We start from the raw sequence: 23,058 nt of genomic DNA on the forward strand, positions 1-23,058 counted from the left end.
AGAGCCCCTTATTTATTTTTAAGATTGGCACCTTGCCCCCCCTCAGTAGATATTAGGAAGCACAGAGTTATTTCCTATTGTGAAAGGCAATTCTGAAAGGCCCATTCTGGGGGTATGTCTTTTCATTTTTTTCAGTTTTGATACTGAATTATGCAACTACAGTTATTTAGTGGAACAATTCAGTCTTTTCATCAATGTAAGCCGAATCAGATGTAACCCGAAGTTGTCAAGCTCAATCGCTTTTCTTGCTGTGTTTAACATTGTCGCCTATCAGACAAGAACACATGCCATTGCTGTGGGTCACACAAGTGATTATGAGTAACCTTGTGTTGATAATTCATTTTAACATCTCATATACAGGGAGATGTTTTTTGTTATATCACAAGATTTCTTACATTCTAGGACACTAATAAGGTTGCTTTTGTCATTTTTCCAATGTGATGAGGCATGCAGGTTAATGCCCTCACCAATCCAGTACACTGTTACGATACAGAAAAAGAAAAAAATAGTCAGCGATTTTTTTATATTATATATTTAAAATAACAAAATAAAACTATAATTATAATTACAATAATTTATAATGATGAGAAAAGCACAAAAGTTCACTTATCTAAGAGTACATTTCTGTCAATTCTCTTCCGTCACTGTTCTGTAAATTGTTGTTGCTAGGATTTCCCTTTCAATTTGTGTCCACCAAAACAGATACACAAGAGGCAAAGTTCAATATCCCTTGATAAATAATAAATCCAAATATATATTGTATAAATCCTGTTCGTAAGTGCAAAAATGTACAGGTAGGTTAACTGGCTTCTGCAAGAATTAGCCATAGGTGTGCATGTGGACATGTCTGTGTTTGTGTCTGCGGTGGACTGGTGTCCTGTCTAGGGTGTATGCTTACTTGCCCCAGTTGCTTGACTGGACTAAGTCCCCCGTGACCCTGAATTGGAAGAAATGGTTAGAAAATGGATGGATGCTTTCTTACTTGAACAATCTCCTACTGAAATCAAACAAGAAAAGTGTCCTCTCACCATTAAAATGCATTCACACACTGGGGATTCAAAGATGTGTATGAAATTAGATGGAGGTAAAAAGCTATACTTCAGTATTAGAGGGCAATTCAAAAGATTTTTACTTCAAAATGGGTCAGGAGATGACACCAGCAACTAACTGTGACATTGTAGTGCAGAGCTGTACACTATCTGGGAACATCTGCGTTCAGCATAACCCTATTATAAACAACGATCCTGTTACATAATCATAAGTAACTACCTAAACAGGTAAATATAACTAATCCAGGATTTTATCAGTGATAGTGGAATAGTGCTCCTTGTCACTGTGAAGATTGGTTTACAGCAGCTGTGTCTGCTGGAATGATTGCTGACTTGTCACTTAATCTAAGCAGAAGCAGCAGCTAAGAATCACATGAGAAACACTCAAAGGCTGAAATAATGAAAAACACAAAGCAGGTGATTTAATGTATTCCTTCAAGGGAGAGCCAATCCAAAACAAAGCTTTCTCATTGCTTTGAAAAAATCTCATTTTCTACCCTGATTTCAGATAAAAAAAAAACATTTGTCAGTTTTACAGGGAATTAACTAATCACACCTTCAGTTTGGAAAAAAAAATTGTCAGGGCTGCCAACGTCTTTAAATGTTACACCAGCCTATATATACTCTGACATATTTAGCTCTGAAAATGAATATTACCAGAATATTCTCTAGACATACTGTAATTCCTCCACAAGTAATTTTGTTTTTTTTTTCTTGAGAATGCTCTGTATTGAAAGGCATTATAGATCAATATCATCTAAACAAAAACTGTATCGGTTGTCAAAGTAACTTAATTCATAAATAATGCCACTTGAATAAGACAAATAAAAAAATGTTAATTGTCAACACTCATTTGCTTTATTTCCATTGTCTGAACATTACCTTTTGTCATTATTACTTCTACCTACTGTATGAGAGAGCAGCAACACCTTGATTGTGAGTTTGTTGCTTTTATTATAAACCAGAGAGTAACTATAACAGTAAATAATGCCCTCTATAGTAACAAATAAAATGCAAAAAAATAGACAATATGCTCCACAAGGGAAAAAAAAACCCTCCATTTCTTAATGGACATCTATTCATGAGGCAAAAATTATTTATCTAAATGACTTTTGTGCTCAACTGTCAAGCAGCTGAAATCTTTAGAAGCGGAGTCTAGCCTTCACTTCACATGCTGAACACTAACCAATTTGATGTTGACACATACTGTAGGCTATGAAACTTAACGTGTCTGTGATTTTGCAGTACTGCAATACAACTGTGAGATGCATAATATGAAAATCTATTTCGTGACATAACCCGGCCTATTAAAATGTAAGAAAAAGCTTAAGCAATTTGCACTAATTAAAAGCCTTTTTCTTTTTGAAAATCTACATGTTAGGAAATAGTAGTGAGGACCCTATGCAAAAAACCAGGGCGATCTCCAGAGGTGTAGTCGATATAACAATCCGAGGTCTGGAAGTCGAAGGTAAACAAGCTGGTGCAAAAGTAGAAAAACCAGAAGCGGAGCCGTGAGGAAGCCAAGAGTCAAAACCAGAACGAGAACCAAAGTACCAAAACATAAACCAGGAGACGTAGTCGGAGAACAACCCGGGGTCAGGAAGCCAAAAACCAAGTAGTAAGTTATAGCAAAATTGAAGTAGCCAGGAAAAAACCCTAATACTGAGCACAGGGGAGAGTGTGAAGCAGCATTGAATAGGGTTAATTTGGAACCGTGCTGGAATGCGAGGTGGAATGATGAGTCCTCCGGGGGCGTGGCATAACACTACATAAGAGCAAATTCTGAACTCTGAGCAAATATGGAATATGGAAAATTCTGAAAGGTTGCCTGGTAGTTGTTGTGGCTTATTGCTCTCAGAAGATTTTTTTTTTAATAAAGGCTGTTTTCTTGTAGCACTGGCACCTCAGTTTATTAATTCACGCTAAAGTTAATGTAAATTAATCTAAACGTAGACTTGATCATTTCTCACCTCCATTCCTCTCTTAACATATCAAAAAGTCTACCCTCCCATAGTTTGTCCAGCTTATTCAAACCATCAATCTTTGCTCTTATTCAGTACCAAACAAAATAGTTCTTCCTCAGCCTTCCTAAGACTATATTTGGATAGAGTGATATTCAAACCATCCATCAAAATAAAAGAGGTATCAAGCCAGACCTATCACGGAAGCCAGAGGTTAGCTGTGGAGAGATTGGCAGAACAGGAGGACCCTATGTGGCGTAGCAGCAGGAACAGAGCAAACACGGGGCTCGCTCCAGGCTCAAGGTATTGGGTGGAGTCGGGGACGAGACATAAGTCCTCAGGTAGCGGACGTGGGGGGACCTGGTGAGGCGAGCCTCTCGACAACAGATCCCGGTTGACAACAAGACACACTGGAAGAACAAGTAAAGCACAGGGAAACTAGGAACAGGACAGAGAAGAAGCACCCTCTAGATGTATAGGGCATGGCAGTACCCCCCCCCCTTCAAGGGCGGCTCCTGATGCCCAAAAATGTAAATGAGCTGCACAGCACTGGGGGAAGGAAAAACCTCATTTAACTGAAAGGAAACCTCCGGGAGTCCACAGCTGAGAGCTACCCCCTCCTCCAGGATAAAAACCTTTATGGAGTAGAGGAAGGGGGGAGCAGTGCAGGGCTCTGGTGGAGCAAGACAAAAAACAGACAAAACACATAAAAAAGCATGAACAACAAAAATAAACGCTGACAGAACAGGGGAAAAAACAACACGTAAAAAAATTACTCAGAACAAATAGGGAGACCACGGGGCATGGGAGCCCAGACCAGAGAGACCAGTGGGCGTGGGAGGCTGGGACAGGAAGACAGCGGGTGTGGGATCCCGGGCAGACAAAACACGTAAAAAAATACACACAACATAAATAAACCCTGACAGAACAGGGGAACAAACAACATGTAAAAATAACTCACAACAGGTGAAAATTAAACCTTATGGACAATTAGCATGTTATGTACTGAAGTTGGAGATCTATTCATAAGAGGTAATTTCCCATTGACAATAAAGTACTGTCAAATTACCACCATCTGACAGGGCCAATGCTGATTTTGCAACACAAATTAGTTGAAATCAGCACTTCAGGCAGAACCACTAATGGTGTTGCACAACAAAGGACTCTCAGGAAATGTCAAAGTGTCATTAGGAGGTAGGATTAGTGAGCTGTTCAGCTAGGATTACAGGGCTCCTGAGATCAGGACTACTGGGGGTCAGTTCTGAGGTTAATTCCCGGCCCATGGAATTGCAGGGCCCAGGCTAGGACCAGGTTCTCTCAAGTTAGCCTCTTGTACTGATCCTCTTTAATTCAAACATTGTGTGTCATTAAGGTGTCTTGATTAATCGAGAAGCATGAAAATGGAACATTTTAAACACCAAGAGAAAATGTACTGTATAGTGACAGACATGTCTTGGGGTTTATCAGGAGACGTGTGGGTCTTTGATAGAGCTTTAAACCAGTGGTCCTCCAGGACTGGAGGGCCAGAAGGCTCTGGTTCCCTTCACCTGAATCCCTGATTACCAAATCATCAGTATGAAGCCTTTTCTTGTTCTATAGAAGCTGGAGATTTAACAATAATAAAATCTGCTGGACAGTAGCCCTGGAGGTTCAGAATTGGGCTTTCCCACTTTAACATGTGAACCTGACTCTGCGTGTCTTATATACAGTGATTCATAAACATACACATTTGGTACTGGGATCTAATGGCTTGGGTACAATGAACCCTGCTAACACAGAACCTTGCATCTTTATACAATGAAAATCACAGAAGTAACCTGTAGATCCTGCGCGGGACTGCTATTTTCCCTCCTAGAATATTTTGCTAACACCTCTCAGAAAACCTGCATACATACACTCCTCCGACCTGTCAGTCAGACAGTCTGTAATGCTGTACTATGATATTATTATAAATTAATACCTTTCAGCACTATGAGACGAACAATTAAAACACCTGTGTCACAGGAAGCAGTAGGCAAATCTTCTTTCAGAAGAATATACAATTATACATGAAAAATGTAATTAATTGCAGCAAACAGGTGCAAAAAAGGAAATATTATTGTATAAAGCATAATATGGAATATAGACTTGATTTAGTTGCATCATAATATAAGAAATACAATTCAGCGCTCAGGTTGAACCTACAGTATAAGCACATCAATTATTTTCTGTCAGACGATAACTACTCTTAATGTGCCATGCAGAGCTCATGTGTCCTGACTGACTAGCACAATTATGTTTTTGTACTTTTCTTAAAAAACTATCTACAGGAAAAAACACCTTCCCAATAAATATTCCAAATTTAGTGTAATCAAGTCTTCTAATACACAGAACATTCATACCAGCTCTGGGAAAACAAGACTTTGTATCCACCCTATGAATCTTCTGCTGGCAGGCCATCCGTGTCTCTTAAAAATAATGAGAACGGTCAACTCCAGAGGCTCTAATGGAATGGCTGCTCTTACATACTTTCATAACATATGGCTGCATCAGGAATAGCAGTAATATCTGTAGCTATTATAGCCATAATCATAATATTAGTTTATTTAAATAATGTATTTGGCTGGCGATAACTAAGATAATCACCATTATTTCACTCTATATGCTTATAAGGCAGGATAATTATAGGTAATAAAATGTAATATTCCATTTTATGCTAAGTTTTAAAGAGGTCACTTTCATTCCCTACACATCATGGTATTCACATATATAGACCAAAGATGAATTGTAATGCAGGACATGCTGGGTGGACGTTGATGCTGCAGGCAACACAGGCAGGAGAATGATCCGAGGTCAACAGACACAAGACAATGTTGTTTCTATATCCAGCTGTAGGTGACATTTCTCTTACACTCAAAGGTCAGGGAGCACAAAAGTTCAAAGCACACTTTAATGTCACCTACATTAACATCACATCTACAGTACATTAAAACTGAACCCTAATGTAATTAAAAGCATCTTGAGGCACTTTTAGTCACATAAAGCTTGAAAAAAAAGCTAGAACAAATAATCAGCCAGCATTATTCTGAATAATAATGACAAGGACCAAAGAAGAATTTTTACTTCTACATTGCTCTGTTACTGTAGTAGTTATAATTTGATGACAAACATAGTACACACCATGCTCAAATTACACCAGAGGCAAAATAAATGTTTGTTTGATTAATGTAATAAATATACTGTACGTGCATACAGTACAGTATCTCTTTATCTACAGTGTATAGAACACATGCAGTACACATCTAAAAAGTGACTGTACAATACATCTTCACTACATGGAAATCTTTTGCATTTTCTGAAATAATTGAACCGTTAAAGTCTGAATTACTGCATTTATTTTCAAATGAAAGCTTGAGCCCTCAAAAACTAGAGCTTTACTTATGATTAAAATATTTAAACAAAATTAAACATTGCTTCTTGCTTCCTGCATGTAAATCTGAGCACAAACAAAACATCCACTTTTGAAAACAAAATGAAAAAGAAAACCCTCTGGAACTGCACTCACCACAGCCTGCCAGTGAAGGTTACGGTAACAGGGTTACCCTGCAGCCGTGAGCTGTAAGGAGCTGGGGGAGACTAGGAAGATCACAGTTTAATTGGTTTATCCATCTGCTATTTTAGACGGGATCCTCGAAAGATTTGGCTACGGTGCACATGTGCAGTGGATTGCTAGAGAAGCAACGCAGACTAGCCGAAGTGTTTTTAAGTGCTACCTTTTTACTTAGAGAATTTAGCCCAGCCAGGGGCACACAGAAGAATACTTTCTGAGCAAGCTGTCCAGAATATGCAATGCGCTAGAACAGCAAAGCACTTGGTCATTGAGTTTTGCAACAGGCGCACACACAGGGAGAATGATAGAAGACAGTGTAAGCGGCCAGCAAAAATCCCTACTTTGTTTTCCTTTTAATCCCTCCATTTAAAAAAGTATGCTTTAAACTGCATTTGGGCTGTATGAAAAAAGCCCAGTGAGAGCCATTGGATGAGAGGAGCGAACAGCCTGGCTTACAGTAATATAAGCCTGATCTCGCAATAAGTTAGGAAGTACATAAGGTTATTTCAGGTCGGTAAACAATTTAAGGTGGCTTGGTCTCATAATAAAAGAAAAAAAATACATCTAGAAATGATGGAGGTGCAGTTCAGGGGAAGAAAGCAATAAAAATGTTTGTCCTGTTGAAGGTTTGCTTGCCAAAAAACTGACAATTGTTAACTAAAATCTATCTGCAATGCAGTCCTGCAGCAAAGAATATACAGTATATTATAGATACAATGAATTTGTGTTTCACATGCAAGTACAACCACAACTGCTTGTAGAAAAAAAAACATGTAGGGAAGTAAAGATTGGTCTTTATTGAAATTCAAAATAGCCTACCACGGTTTACCATGTTAAATAGAAGGGGGAGCAGGAGTAAAGCATGGTGACCATGACAAGCGAGCACAAAGGGATATTGAAAAGTGTGATAAAATTAAGTGAAATGATGGCTAGGAAAAGTTAGTGGTCAACAAGAAACATTCATTCTCTCAGAGACAGTTAGCTTGTGCATTTTTCAAGAGACTATTACAAGTAACATGGATTTTCTTATTTCTATGTTCTACTTTAGACATTGCAAACCCTTTGTAACATTGCAGCATCATGGTACAGGGCTTCAGCCTCTCACAACACCACACTTGGTTACAGGTGTATACTGTTCGAGATACTCGGGGTGTGACTGGCATCTACCCTCATACTGTACAGTATGCATTGTCCCAGGACAGACAACATTTAGATACACAGTATATGACTCATGAGATATAAGATGTAACTAATGTGACTCTGCCATTGAGAGACAAACACCACTTTGTTTTAAAATACAGCCTACTGGTTTGAGCTTTATGACTAAACCACACTAGTATGCCAATTAGTTAATTAGTCCCACAGTTACAACACACCAAGATGCACAACACTGCCAATGGGAACATATTAAAAACTTTCTCAATTACAACAAACTCCTGCTGACAAATGCCAGGAAGATTTGTTTCTCCTCAAATCAGTTAATTATTTCAAAAATTTCTACAAGTTGATATGCAGCTGTTAATGATTCTACATAAATTAAAACCTCTGCTCTGCTCCAAAGCTTCTTTACTCCAAAGCTTCTTTCTATCCTTAATTCTTTAAACTGATATGGTTTTACTTGAGCACTTGAGAACAACAGGCCTGTCCATCACTTTCTACAATTACTACCTTTTACAATAACCGCAGTTCTTAAGCTTAGTATGTATATTCTCACTGCTTAACATGTGAACATTAATTATTAACATTTATTTGGCTAATGATTTTATCCAAAAAGATTTAACTGTACTAATTTATACAGCTGAGTATTTTACTGAAGCAATCTGAGTTAAGTGCCAAAAGCCTCAACACTACTCCGCCTGGCTGTATAAATTGGTATAAGCCACTTTGGATAAAAGCATCCAAACAAATAAAGTAATATAACATTATCCCTACTGGAGACCTTTATAGTCAATATATGTACAGTATAATGATTCCATAATAATTCTTCCATGAGGTGAGGAATTTAAGATATGAAATTAGTTTTCACAGAGTAAAAGTCTGAGGTTTAGTGATGCTCTTCCAAATGTTTGAGATAAACACATTCTGAAACTAGTTGCAATGTTAACAGTAGTTTTTAAAAATAGACCAATTACATTAAAATTAATTTGAATGAATGTTTACACATTAATTAAAATGTAAATACAGAGCCCAATACATTACAGCCTAATTTTAATATGAATTAATATTCAGTGTGCCTAAAAACTGTGTCTACCATTACATCACTAAAGTATTAACACTGCTAGCAATAGTGCTTCTATAAGAAGATCACAAGCATGTTTTATTGAACTCTTTTAATTGGGCACAATGTTGCTGTTAAGTGTACAGTATATCCTTGCAATCCAGCTCTTCGCTTGAGGTTTTCCGCATATGTGACTCAGACTGCATGCATATTGTCAGGAGACTTCACAATTTAGGAGAATTAAAGACTAAATTAGAATTACACTAGACATGTCTCCATTTATCCAAGTGTGTATAATAAGCCATGATGTATAATAGGTAACTACGTTGTTAGGCAAATACCAATATTTCTTTATATTTCTCCTCAGTATGGGAGACTCTATGGTTATGAGCCCCAGACAGTCAAAAACAGCCTCTTAAAGGGCCACCCTCCTCTCGGTGTTGTTGGCTGTTGTGAAGCCACTTCTCCATTTCCTCTAAGAGCTCTTTGTGCTGCAAAGAGCGGCTCTGTATCCACTGCTGCCCAGCCAGCTCTGCCTCCAGCCTTGGCAGGGCCAAGGAGCTCTGTGTGCCCAGAAATTCAAGCGCATTGACCCTCAGAGGTGCCAGTGATGTCATGCCTGCCCACCGTGAGAGAGGGGCTCAGGGTGCTCTTTACACTCTTTCCGGCCACCTCAGGGATGAATAAACCTTTCAGATGATAGCCCATTGTGCTTCATAATTGAGCTGGATTATACCAATTTTATGCTCAGGAATGGCTGTGCAGCAGCTTTGAGAAGGTTGGAGTGCAGTGGGAGCTCAAGGGGGTTGTCGTAGCAACACGGCACCTTACTGAAGAGCAGAAGGAACACAGGAAGGGTTTAGACTGACTGACACTGCAGAATTCATCTCAGGGGAATGCACATGAAGGAGAAAAGAGAAAGCCTTTAGTTGCAAACATGAAAAGCGTGTTGGACATCAGAGCTGAGTAAAGATGGCAGTGTCTGACACTGAGTGCAATGCACTTCTTTTCACACTGTAGGACTTCCACATTTGCAGAGGTATATTGCAAAGCAAAGAATTAATGAATTTCTTATAAAAGATGAAAGGATGAATAATATCTGTATATTCAGTACAGGTGTGTTCAGTACTCATAATATTGCAGCTACATTCAGTAGTGTCTGTTCTGGGAGGCTATAAACTCTTCCAGCCACAAAAGCCATCATGTCTGTAGACTCTTCTGGAATAAAAAGAGCTGTCACTTCTCCACTCAGAATAGGAGATGTAGACAAAAAGTGCAAAGCACTTGAAACTTTTCTAAATACTTCATCAGATTCTTTTAGCAGCTATACAGATTGCACAAAACTCTTCCAGGTTAAGTTTTATACTACAAAGACACAGGGCAACCCATTCTGATAAAGAATTTCTCATGAATGAAAGCCACTGTTTTTCATGAATTAATTAACTGAGACAGATTCTGGGTTTCAAAGCCTATTAACATCTGATCACAATGGAATGCCTGACCTGTCCCTAAGTGATGGGGAGGTATGGGACCAGATGGAAAAGTCCACACCAGTAATTGTTCTGAGCTCCATTTACAGCCAGGGTGCAATGGTGAAAGTTTCTGAGGTGTCTTTAAGGGACAAACCTTTTGGTATAAATAATGACATTGTCCCATGTAATATGAATTTTGATTGATTAATACATTCAAAACTTTTTATCTTAACTGGGTGAAGAACATAAGATTTATATTGAACTTTCCCACACCACATCAATATTTCAGGAAAGTCCTATTCCTAATATTTTAGTGAAGATACAGTAATAAGAACACAAAGACAATGCCTGTAGCTTGTCATTCAAACGTAAGAAGTAAATGGAGTGAAAACTTAAAATGGTCAAAGTCTTAAACAGATGCTCACTCACATTTGTGATTGCTGTTAATATCATATTTTAGCCATAGATGTGAAGCTCAGTATAACAGTATAATGGTATAACAGCCACTGAATTTGGCAAGTCAGCATTTTCAGTTAATCATAGGCTTCTAGAATACAATACGGTCTAGAATTAGACAATTATTCATAACATTTTATAACATTTAAAACTGAAGTTTTATCATGGTCCAAAGCAAATCAATCTTATAATCATTAATCTTCTGATGTCTTTTTTAATGCCTAACATAATGTAATTGTATCCTGGTAAGTGATTGGTCTACTAATGTGATTCTCTCAATTTCTGCTCAATAAATTAATAAATTTAACATGCCAATATTTTTGTGCACTTTACCATTTGTCATATCTATTTCTCATATTTACCATACAGTAAGTCTTGAGCTGCTTTTAGCTAACTCTGGTGCAGCTTAAGAGCCATGTGCTGTCAATAGAGCCTTGCTGCCATTCTGGGGCAGCCCCTCAGAAGGACTAGTAAACAGTAGGGCTAACTCCTCTTTAACAATAAATCAATGCTTTGTGTAGATCATGCTAATAGACAGGAGCAAGTGTGGCACATACTAAATGATGTAACTATTGTGTATAACAAAGCAGGCAATGGGGAGATCCAAGCATCATGTTCTTGAGTGCCTAGTCGATACAGAACACCTGCGTGGAGCATGAATCCATTCTTGGCTTTGCACCTGCTGCCTGTGCTGTGGAAACTTATTTGCCCGTCCTGCCATGACTACATACCAGCAGGACTTTACATACCCTCCCACTGCTTGCGTAATAATAGCTTTCTTGCTAGATCGGGATGCAAGTGTTTTGTCACGGGTTCGAGTTTCACTGAGCATCTGTGGGACGATCTGGGACAACATGTGGCACCTACTGTAGGGCTCGGAGACCAGTGAACCAGCACACCTTTTCCCCGACTGTACACAAGGAACGGGATACAGCTTCTGCGACATGCATGTGATATTGCAAAAGATGTATCACAGATGAAAACAATCCACGTTATTTAACTAGCACTTTAACAGCAGAAGGCTGATCAAATCCTAAATGATAAATGTTAGATCAGTGTAATGATTCTACCTTCAATTCAGTAAGATAAACCTGTAAGTCAGTAAACCTGCTAAAAATCAGGAAACCTGCATCCCAATAACATTGTCAACCTTCAGTTTGTTTTTGTGATGTCTGGTATATAGAAATTATGGCACAATGTAAAAAACTGTACCTAACTTGCATTCAAAGGTTAAAATGTGTCTGGTAAGCACGACCTCAACTCAAGGTTATGAATCTTTGGCTGCTACTTTGAATTCAGACAAATAGATAGCAGGGATTCCTGGAATAAAGTGTGTATAAGGTTCTAGAACTTAAACACAGATTTATTATTAACAGACACACAATATTGGACAGCTCTCAAAGCAATAATATACCTTCATTATCAGAGCTCGCTATGGAAATTTAAATAGTATTAAAGGAAGTACCCAAGACAGGTACTCCTGCAGGCTTTTCTGCTTCACAGACAACGTAATATTCTAAACATGTACTGTATGCTCTGCCTTTTTACAGGCGGACCACAAAAATTCTGAAAATAAAATGTAATGCTTCACAACATCCACATCAATGAATACTCAATCTAAGAAAATTTATGGCACATTGACAGAATTCGGCAGTATCCATAATTGCTTGATTTGGAGTATCCATAAAATCTGCTGGCGATAATTGTAAGTTAAAAAATAGCATGCATTTCAGTACATTTTTCAATCACTGTTTCTTTATGTTTCTCTTTGATATGGGAATCACGTGAAGAACCAGGGGGCATCAATTTTACAGTCTGTTGGACAGCTGAATGAACAGATCACCCATATAAGCCAGCACATGTGACCTCCAAGCTGTCTGAAAGGATCCCAGTTCGTCTGGCTCTGCAGTGGTGTAGGAACCCTCTCTGATACACTGTAATCCCCCCAGTGTCTCATTGCACAGCCACATGTACTTCCATCCGCTCATGTTCTTAGGCAGTCACACTCACGTTCGTCTGCAGAGACCAAAACATACGACTTCACAAGCTAACCCCACCTGACTGATTACAGCCATTGTCTATAATTATCAGAGTAATCTCTGTTGATCTGCACTAATCCACAGAAAGCATACACTTGGAAGTGCCATGGGCACACAAGACATTACTGCACAGGTTGCTGGATTACTGCATCTTTGTCTCTTTGCTTCTAGGGTTTTTATCATGCCCACCCAACAAAATCAAAAGGCAGCACTCTGGTTTAAAAACCGTCACGCTGATGCCTCAAAGACTCCTCTCATGGCTGTTTACTCTTTTCCTGCACTGATACCTGTAGAGCTCAAATCCTATTTTTGCAAACATAATTTACAGAGGAGGATTACTGCATACAGAAAATAATGAGAATTTCAGATACATATTTCAACTCTGACACAGCAGCCATATCACCCTGCAGCTCTCAGCTGGCTACCCACTGAAGCTAAGCAGGGCTGAGCCTGGTCAGTATCTAGATGCGAGACCTCCTGGGCAGCTATGGTTGCTGCTGGAAGTGGTGTTAGTGGGACCAGTGGGGTGGGTCCTAATGCCCCAGTATAGTGGCAGGGACACTTGTTGCTCTTCCTGTTTCTGTTTTTGCTGATTCCTCTATTTTATGTCATTAGCACATTTTAAAACTTGTTTGTTAACTATGTTAGAAACTAAATCATTAATCTAGATCAGAATGACGGCAGTCTTAAATGGATCCCTGCAGTACACCACTGCTTACTATTAATTTGAGAATCAACCTTTGATAAGGGACCTTATCAAAAGCTTTCTGGAAACCAGTATATACTGTATGATAACTACCTACTATCCTTGTTAGTCTTTTCCAATGTATCCCATATTTATTTGAAACAAGAGGTGTCAAATTCATTTGCTATTGTGGGTGAAATGTTGTGATTTAAAGATATTTCATGCAGGCCTTACATTATCAAAATTCTAACCTTACATTACCAAAATACTAAGCAATCATTACATTGTATTATTGGAAGCGTTTCATGTTCTTTGGTATTTTTTTCAACATACATTTAAAATGCAATAAGCAGTCATTTAAACTTTAATTATTTATTTAAAGATGTAGGGATTGGCTGAGCATTACTAACTGTAATTTGAAATATCATAGTGTGGAATTACCTGGGGACACTGCTGTCCAGTGGAGGCAGAGCCCTGGATTGAGGGTTACACATTGCCTTAGCAACCACAGCTGTCCAGGCTGATTAAGGACGAGCCACAGCTTTAAGACACACTGAGCTCCTCCCCGGAGGGATGGGAAGATCCCCACGGGGGGAGGACCTTCCACTGACAGTCCCACAGGGAACTGTGAGGTGAGCATTAAGGCTGCATTTTTCTTTTTTTCTAGTGTTTGCTGACCTCACACCAGTGTCTCCGCCCCCTCGGACAGGGTGTGGACCCTTACTGGTGTTGGCTGCGGCTCCACCCACTCCTGCATTGTTACAATAGTTGTGATTATGGTACATTAGGTACATTTGTGCCGCACTGAAAACAATGATTTTAGGATGTATTGTTCACCTATTAGTAAAAATAAATGTACAATCATGCAAGAACATAAGTAAGATTACAAAGAAGAGGAGGCCATCTCCCCCCACAACCATCTGGTGCCTCTTATTCTAAGTTTGAAGTGCACTTCTACACTTGTATCCTATGCTTCATGTTTTAGTTTTTACCCTGAAGTCCACTGGCTTATTACTTGTCAGTGCCCCTGAGGATTTCAAATACTTATATGATCAGATTCCCTCATAGTCTTCTCTGTTAAAGACTAAAAAGGTTCTCTAGTTCTATCAGCCTGTGAGTGCAGGAGATGACCTTTCACAATGCATCTGGTTACTCTTCTCCGGACTTCACAGTGGAAGTATGTTAACTAGTATATTATACAATTGTAACATAACATCTTTGGGTTTGAATTTGACAAAATAGTCTAACATTTTGTTTGCCTTTGTTAGCACTTGCCCACATCTGAAAGATGCAAGCTACAGTATGTGTCAAATAACCACCCAAGTGTTTTTCATAAACAGCCTCTTTTAGCTCAGCATTTCTTAATTTGGATTTTAAGTTTATGGTTTTGCTATCTTTATAAAAAAAAACTCAGATGCCAACTGCCAAATATTTGCACAGTCCCGATTCACTAAAAAGTTTGCTAACCCTTCCATTTTGGTATCTTCAAACATGACTAGTTTACAGACTCTATTGGACTACAACCTACTGTACATGATCGATAGAAATTAGAAAGAACAATCGTCCTAATGCAAATCCCTGTAGTACTCCACTAACTACACCAGGTTTGAGCTTTCACCCTATCTTTACTGTTTTGTATTTGTATTTATTAACCAATCCCCAAGCCAAAAACACACATTTCCTTGAATGCCTAATATGAAAAAATATGTTTTAAATGATTTTGTTACCCATCAAGAGCCTTCTAAAAATCTGAAACTTGTTGAATCTTCAAAGACGTCTAACTTGTTGGCTAGCTAGGCAAACTTTCTACATCCATATTGATGGTCCATTAGGATTTTAATTCAATTTAGGTGATCTTGTTTAAAAACAGATTTTAATTTGTTGCTGCCGTTTTAAAATGAGCTAAAATTAATTTAAACTGTAAAGTGGAACTGAAATATTTTTTTAAAGGTAAGATTCAGCCAATCTGTAGTTAATTTGTGAGCCCAGATAAAACAGAATGGCAATGCATAGGTTTTCTGAGAGTGTACACAGCAGCTTGGCACAGGGGGTTAAACTATCATCAGAATTTGTTTAATCTTTCAGTTATCAAAAAAGAATAAAAATTGTGCCAGATTAGCAATGACTGTTTGTGAAACTGCTATGTGATAGAGCATAGCTGTACTAAACCTTTGCTTCCACCTAACAACTCTTCCTGCCACTACAATGTGGGGGGGGCTGGCTCTTCTAATGAGCCCCTTTGGGTCAGGAAGGAGGCGATCAAACACCAGCTGGTGGAGACTTCTGAAGCAGGATCTCTGCTGCTTCTAGTCACTCATGCAGACAGCTGCATTGTTGCTGCTAATGATACATTTCTCTCCAGCAGGCATGACAACAAGAGAGGGCTACAATTAAGCTGCTACTTTCTGGTTGGAAGGCAATCTGGGCTAAAGCTAATTTTGTTTTCATAGACTGGAAATCAGCAGATCCCCCTGCCTTTTAATTGAAGTTGTACCTTTCAGACCTTGTCTACACCATAGTGCAAGACTGAGATGGTAAGGATGCCGGGGAAAAGGCCTGCCTTCGGACAACCCGGAAAATAGGCAAGCCTTGTGGCATCCATCTTCCAATACTGAGCCCGGAACAGTGGGAGCGTCTGGCTTTTAAGGGGGAGACTGGAACAGGAGGCAGGTGCAGGAGATCAGGTAAAATGTGAAAGAGCCAGAGCGCCCTTAAGGGGTAGGGATTAGAATCGTAACAGGTGACCTGCGGGACATGTGCCATTATCGTCATGCAAAGGTATTTTTAACTGCATGTACAGTGAAAGTCTAATAAGCTACAAAGACACTAAGTTAAAGAACAATAAAAACTATGCATGATTGTTAAGTAATTCTTTACAGCATGCTTCCCAATGAAAGCTCTTTGGTGTAGAAAAAACAAATTGTTTGGTTTATTTACTGCATTATTTTTAGAAGGGCTGTTTTTTTCACAGTAAAGCTCACAATCATTAATATTTTTCACTCATAAGTACTGTATAAAGAAAAAGATTGTAAAGTCATGGGAAGGTTTTGGAACACTTTATGGACTGTCTTGATGAAATCACAAACTTTGAAATGCACCACAGTAAAGTTAACTTGCGGTTCGATATTTGCCTAATTTTTATTTTTAGGAACTTTAATAGCATCTTAACAGAATCACCTAGAGAGTGTCAAACGTCTTGCATTATTGAAGATGATTTGAGAGATGATTTCACAACTGTCACTTTGTCATTTAAATGCATTAATTTATTTTTGAGATACAATGTTTCAGATGTCAATATCTTTGCAAGGAAAATACACAGATTTCAAACCACTGATGTTTAAAAGATTTAGATGTTGGATTTTTTTCAGCATTTAGATTAACATACTTCTGTGAACAGGTATTTTCACACAAAGTCAGTTTTTTTTACCCTCCCACAGCCAATTAACAGCTGAGCACTCAGAAGGTTGCATGCTAGTTGCCTGAAGTGTCAGGCTACAAGCCTGTGATTTGCAAATTCAGCAAAGGAAACATAGACAAGGATCACTCTACATGGTTAGACATGCATACTGATATATTCATTTTAGATATTATTATATATTAAACTTGTATTAATAAAATTGTAAGGATGGTTATTATTGAGATTTAAAAAGTATCGATGTCACACAAATCCATAAAAATATGTACATGAGCTAACTCTTGGCACAACACTTCTGAGAGGTTGTCAACAACTGGTCTAAGATTACACTGAAAGGAGAAACAGAACCAAGTGCAAAGAAAAGCACCAAATAATGCATGAAGGACTGAATCAGGCTAGTACCCACTGCTAATCAATCAAATCAATGCTTACAGAAGAAAGAAAAAAAATTGTTACACCTGAGAAACAGTGGCCAAAACTGCTACAACCACAAGGTCCTACTGAGCCAATACTGCCCAGAAGAAAGCCTCCACAAGCAAGACAGCACAACTAACGCCACAATACTTTTCCCTTGATAAACTGGTGACCCTCTGGCTCAAGCCTAATTTGTACAGGCCTTTCCAAAAAGACCCCTAAAATTCTACACACCTACTGTAAGCCCTTTTTCCCATACAAATCCTTTATTTATGTACTAAATCTGAAAAGGCTATTCAGTCCTTTAGCAATGCCTCCTCTCCTTTGCAGCCTTTCTTTCTTAAGTCTACCGATTTCCTCCCACTTTCTAGGAGTAAATATGCACTAATACAATTCCTGAGAAGGCCACTGTAGACATTGTGCTACAACATTTGCCAGCTAAATCCTTTCATTGGTCTTACAGAAATATCAGCCTATGTCATTTGTTTTACCCTAGACTACTGGACAGAGCTGTGGTAGAGCCAGTTGGCAGGGTGTGTCGACCTGAACAGGGAGATCTTCACTAGGCTCTGAATTGTTCCTGCACACTATGTTGTTTATACAGTACCTCCAACAGTTTACATGCCCAATACTGCAGTCGGTTTACTGGGGGAAACCGGCACCTTTCTTTAATTCCAGACTGCCAGTGGCCAGATCTGTCTCTAGTTAGGCCTGGTAAAAGCCTCTCTCGTGTGAGTGGGCCACTCCTGTGAGTGCAGCAGTGGTCACCAGTAATGCAGTGTGCTAACTAGTTCCACCATAATCTGCTACATATTCTAAATCCATGTTGCTCCATCACAACCATCCAGCAGCATTAACAGACAAAGTCTAGCTGGTGTCTCCGTTCAAAAAGAAACATTCCATAAACTACAGACTGCAAATAAACTCATACTGCTATTTCTGTTTATAAATAGCCTTTTAAATAAGCTGAAGCTTAAAAATAGATTAAGTATTTAATTAAAAGTACTTTCATTGTAAATAAAATTAGGAAGGTGGACTGTAAAATCTGTGCTAGATCACAGATCAGCTACTGTAAATAAAGCTATGAATTTAGGTGTGAAAAAATGCACACTTAAGCATATCACAACCTGCTGCAGAAATTAAAAGCAGAACTTCACACAGCCTACCTGGTTAGTGCAACAATGTTTTTTGGTTTGAATTGCTCCCAAAGAAGTGAAAACCCACAAGAATAAAAATGCATCTTGAAGCATAGATTAGACAAGACAGTCTTCAAAAAACAGTATATTTTTTACACCAAAATAAATGATAGAGCTGAAAACAATGAATAGCAGATCAGGGATCACACTGCTACAGTATATAATACTTTGTAACATTAAAAATGAGTATTTTATACCTCTGTTAAAGAGTAAGAAAATGCAGAAAATGACAACTTACATTTGTGACAAACTTGAAATTGCAAAACTTTAAGGAAAAGGAAGAGTTGCATTCCATGACATACCTTTTCTGGAGTTTTTGGGAAGTTTTGGAAAGCTCTGATTTTGAGGTTTACACACTCTGTAAGAAGAAGAAATCAGGATTTTACAACTTCACTCATATAATATGGACAGTTGCACAGTGAGCGATGAAGGATAAGCGATAATTAGATATACTGGGCTAAGATGAGGGAAAACAGTTCGGAGGAGGAGGGAGAAGGATCTTTTTATCCAGCCCAGAGCCTCCACCAAAGGGAATGACAACCCAATACACCGTTGACATTTCTGTGACTTACCCCATCCAAATAATGAGCTTTAGAAACTCCTTAGCATTAATATTCTATCCAGCTGACAGGCTTTTCCTAGATAGGAATGGTGTACAATGTTGTACAGACACTCTATACACTCGTGTTTTCAATCCACAGAACAGTTCAGAATTCACGCCAATCCAATGAAAAATTCACTGGCTGTACAAGGACCTGTGTATTTAATAAAGCTGGAGTACACAAACACAATTACAAACTGAAGGCCATTTATGCTGTACTTCACTGAAGCCACCTTCTCATCCCAATATTAAAGATTTGATTTGTGAAATAAATCCTTTTTATTATAACTTACTGGATAATCAAGCATTTTTAAACAAGCGTACTGTACAAAGGTCTAAAGCAGGGCTTTTCAGTCTGGATGTGTGATGCCCTGACTAGCTCCAGTGCTCCTACATCAGCACCTCCAATTACCACAAAACATCAGAGCCCAGCGGTTGAAGACAACTAGACCCAGGAGTATGGAAACAGCACAATACCTCAAGAACCATATCCAGCATGTCCAACTGAATGCACCTCGCACCCTGTCTCCGGCCTCCACCATGGACACTAAACTCCCTGACACTGTCCCTGAGCCCTTCTAGGCTCCTGGTCAGTAACCACCTCAGTCTCAGGCTCCAGGTCAGTGGCCACCCCGTCCCCAGACTCCAAACTTCAATCTCTGGTCTCCAGACTCCAGACTCCAGACTCCAGACTCCAGACTCCAGACTCCAGACTCCAGACTCCAGACTCCAGTCTCCAGTCTCCAGTCTCCAGTCTCCAGTCTCCAGTCTCCAGTCTCTGGACACCAGACTAGAATATTTGGTCAATTGGAAGGGGCACGGAGCCAAGAACAGGTCCTGGGTCCTGCCGAGAGACTTATCGGTACCCTGACTGACAAGGACATTCCATGCGGGGTTCCAGAAGGAGGCCACCCCTCTGGAGGAGGCACTGGGATGCGCTGACAAGCTCCAGAGCTCCTACATCAGCACCACCAATCACCACGGCGCATTCCACATGAGGAATTTCTTACAGTTTTTTTTTCCCTGTTCACAGCCATCCAGTTCCTGACTGCAGCTGCTAATTACCCATCCTCCCCTCCTGTCTCCATCCCAGGACCGACTGTTTCCCCTCCGCATCTCAGCTGCCTGCCATTCCTCTTTCTGCTTTCCATTATTTCATTATTATCATCCACTCGCCTAGTAGACTCCGTGATCTTCACCGCTCATCAGACTCTGAGAACAATTACTTTGCCGGGCCCTTTTTTCCACCTACAGGCCCGGCGTAACAATATGTTTGAAATACCTGGTGTCTTCTGTATTTTGTTACAGCTATGCACTATATTTTATTTCAATTAAAATTATTTACTTGCTCAGAGATCAATAATAGATTACTGTTTCCATCTATTTTCATAAGCATGAACACAATTTGAAACTATATTAAGCTTCTGAGGTACTAATGAAGACTAATACATGCATTCATATAAATCGGAGATAGGCAGCTCTGTTCTCCAGAGTAGAATTTATTATTCTTTTTCTACATGTACTCTCACTATGCTAATTATTTAGACAATAAGTTATATAACCATTATTTGAAGTCTGCATCTACTGTTTATAATAGTTACACATGCCCATAAATTCAACAACTCTCTGACCCTTAAGGACAGGAATTCTCTATTTTAGCAATACCAGGAGCCAGTGTCTCCCTTCCTCGATCTAATCTCCAGATCTCAATCTTTCTGCTTCCGATAGTAATCTCCCACATATCCTAAATGTACAGTATCATAACATTTGTTACAATGCCTCATATTAGAAAACTAGAGCAGTCATGTTTATAATGCCTACAGTCTCCATTTAATTCCAACAAGATTAACTTAAAATTCAAACAACCTTTGAATTGCGACATACAATCTACTGTGTATATGTTAACCTGGTGAGGTACAGTGATCTGGTGCACTGAGCACTTATAATGTTAAATAAACCAAATAAAACGGAAAAAAGAGTTGAAAACTGTGATGGGTTATCACGAATCAGCAAGACTAGCGTTACATCTGATGTTCAATAAATCCATCCCTTATAAAGGACACTACTGTACGTTTCTTGTTTGCGTCTCAGAAAAATTAAACAGTAGGGCGCATTATATTCAAAAGTGCTTTGTAGTTTTAATTTTTCTGAAAAAAAAATTGATTCACAAGTTCCAGTTCCCTAACAGCCACTGATCTTCGACAGCTCTGCATCTTTCCACACTGAAGCGCACTGCTGCTCCTCCAGGCCTCTGCCTGACGGCCGCTGTCCCTTCAGGACCACTATCAAGGGCACCGCTGACTTCCACTGTTAGCGGATCGCTGAACAGATTAAAGTCTTTGATTTATATATTTTTTTTTCTAGTTATTACGCAAACAGAAAAGAGAAATTGCCACTGAATAGCAACAATGCCGCTGAAAAATACGGAATGTTTACGTTTAGATGTCAACACTCAGCTTTTGAAACAGGTTGTATTGACTTTTTATTTTCTAAATTTTATTAATCCAATAAAAACCTCTTAAACCTCTTCGACTCCTGGTCAAACTAAAGTTTTAGGGCGTGTTCTTTAGTTTGTTTGTTAATATCTTTAAATCAGATTTTTTTTTTGCTGTTCTGATAAGCTACGTTGAGTACAAATGAAAGAAATACTGTAACACCTCACAGCGCAACAGCGCATCCGGAGTCGCTTCTGAAAATACGCTTATTAAACATAGGGGTTGAAGTGAGTATGGGAAAAATAGTTCTAGTCGAATCTGCAGTCTCCCGAGTATCCTTCCTTAGAACGTAAAAATTTCTAAATATTATTCAAACCCTTGACAACTGCTTTGCAAATTTGACCTCTGAAAATATAAAACCTTGAGAATAGATTTTGGGATTTTGGATTTGGCACTCAAAATATGCTAGTAGTAATCCCCTTTTACAACAAAATACGCCAAATCCCACGCAGCTGTATGAAGTCACCAAGACAGTTCCTAACTCGGAAACATTATAAAAGATCGAAAGGAAAACTGTTTTCGAGTCTTAAATACTTGGACGCCATTGTGTGCGTTTGTACAGTCAGTAAGCGATTCGTTAACACGTCTTCCCTTTGAAATATGTGCGCCAAACACAAAAATGCAGGTCACAGATTACAGTTTTCGAACGCGTTGGAGCTTGGGTGTTCGTCCAGAATCCTATTTGTTGATTTTTATTAGAGCTAAATTAATTACATTAAGATTTTAGATACCATTGACGGGAATCATCACTGCATTCAAGTAATTTGTGACATGTCCAACGAAATTCTGGATTCTGCAAAGAACGAGTTATTTTATTCGCTCTGAGTTTTTAAGAGAGTCGGGTAGAAATTTCAAAGCATTCTGGGGTTCGTTTTGTAATCTGCTTTGTTCACCCAGAAAATGCTAAAGGAAGGAAGCCAGCAGCCATGCTAGTATTACTCCCAAATTTATCAAAGCAGCAGGGAAATCTTGGTGGGGGTCAAGTAGCAGATCATCTTTAAACCCAGGAGGGAATTAATCCTACAAGGTTAATGCAATCAAAAATACAAATCAAATCCACTAGTGTTTCAAACAAAACTAGTGAAAACTAACCTTATTCAGAGTCCATAGTTGAAGTAGAGACTGGTAGTAGCAGTCTGATACTGTACCTCTTCTGAATTCTGTTTTATTAATAAAGTCTAATATATTGTAAAATGCAGTTCATTTTAAAAGTTAAGAGCAGTAAAAAAAAAACGTGAAGCAGGTATTTAAATGGAACTGATGGTGTATTTTTTCAATATTCCCCAAAAGTATCATCACTGTTGATTTTTTTTCTGTCATGACACGTTCAGAAAAACAAGACAGGCTTGTTTTTGAAAAAAAGTTGTGTGCTCTAAAGTAGCTTTACCTATTAAAATTAATTTGCTGTGGCAAAGTCAAAGCCAACCAGATCACTCCAATTCCCAATTAATAAATGCTTAATCTACCA

The 23,058-nt window shown here is 38.8% G+C and overlaps 1 protein-coding gene across 2 annotated transcripts in view; it reads right to left on the bottom strand.

Moving 5' to 3' along the window:
* Positions 1 to 23,058, bottom strand: part of LOC148819375 (excitatory amino acid transporter 2-like) — a 59,978-nt gene that overhangs the window by 26,559 nt on the left and 10,361 nt on the right. Inside the window, exon 2 of one of the 2 annotated variants that reach the window (XM_088934487.1) lies at positions 18,797 to 18,852. The gene's annotated coding sequence lies outside the window, so the exon portion shown is untranslated. Of the gene's footprint in view, positions 1 to 6,554; positions 6,746 to 18,796; positions 18,853 to 23,058 lie in introns of those variants that run through there. The other variant, XM_088934488.1, reaches the window with a different exon arrangement.

This window comes from Atractosteus spatula, chromosome 16 (assembly GCF_055471065.1).
Source record: "Atractosteus spatula isolate fAtrSpa1 chromosome 16, fAtrSpa1.hap1, whole genome shotgun sequence".
NCBI lineage: Eukaryota > Metazoa > Chordata > Actinopteri > Semionotiformes > Lepisosteidae > Atractosteus > Atractosteus spatula.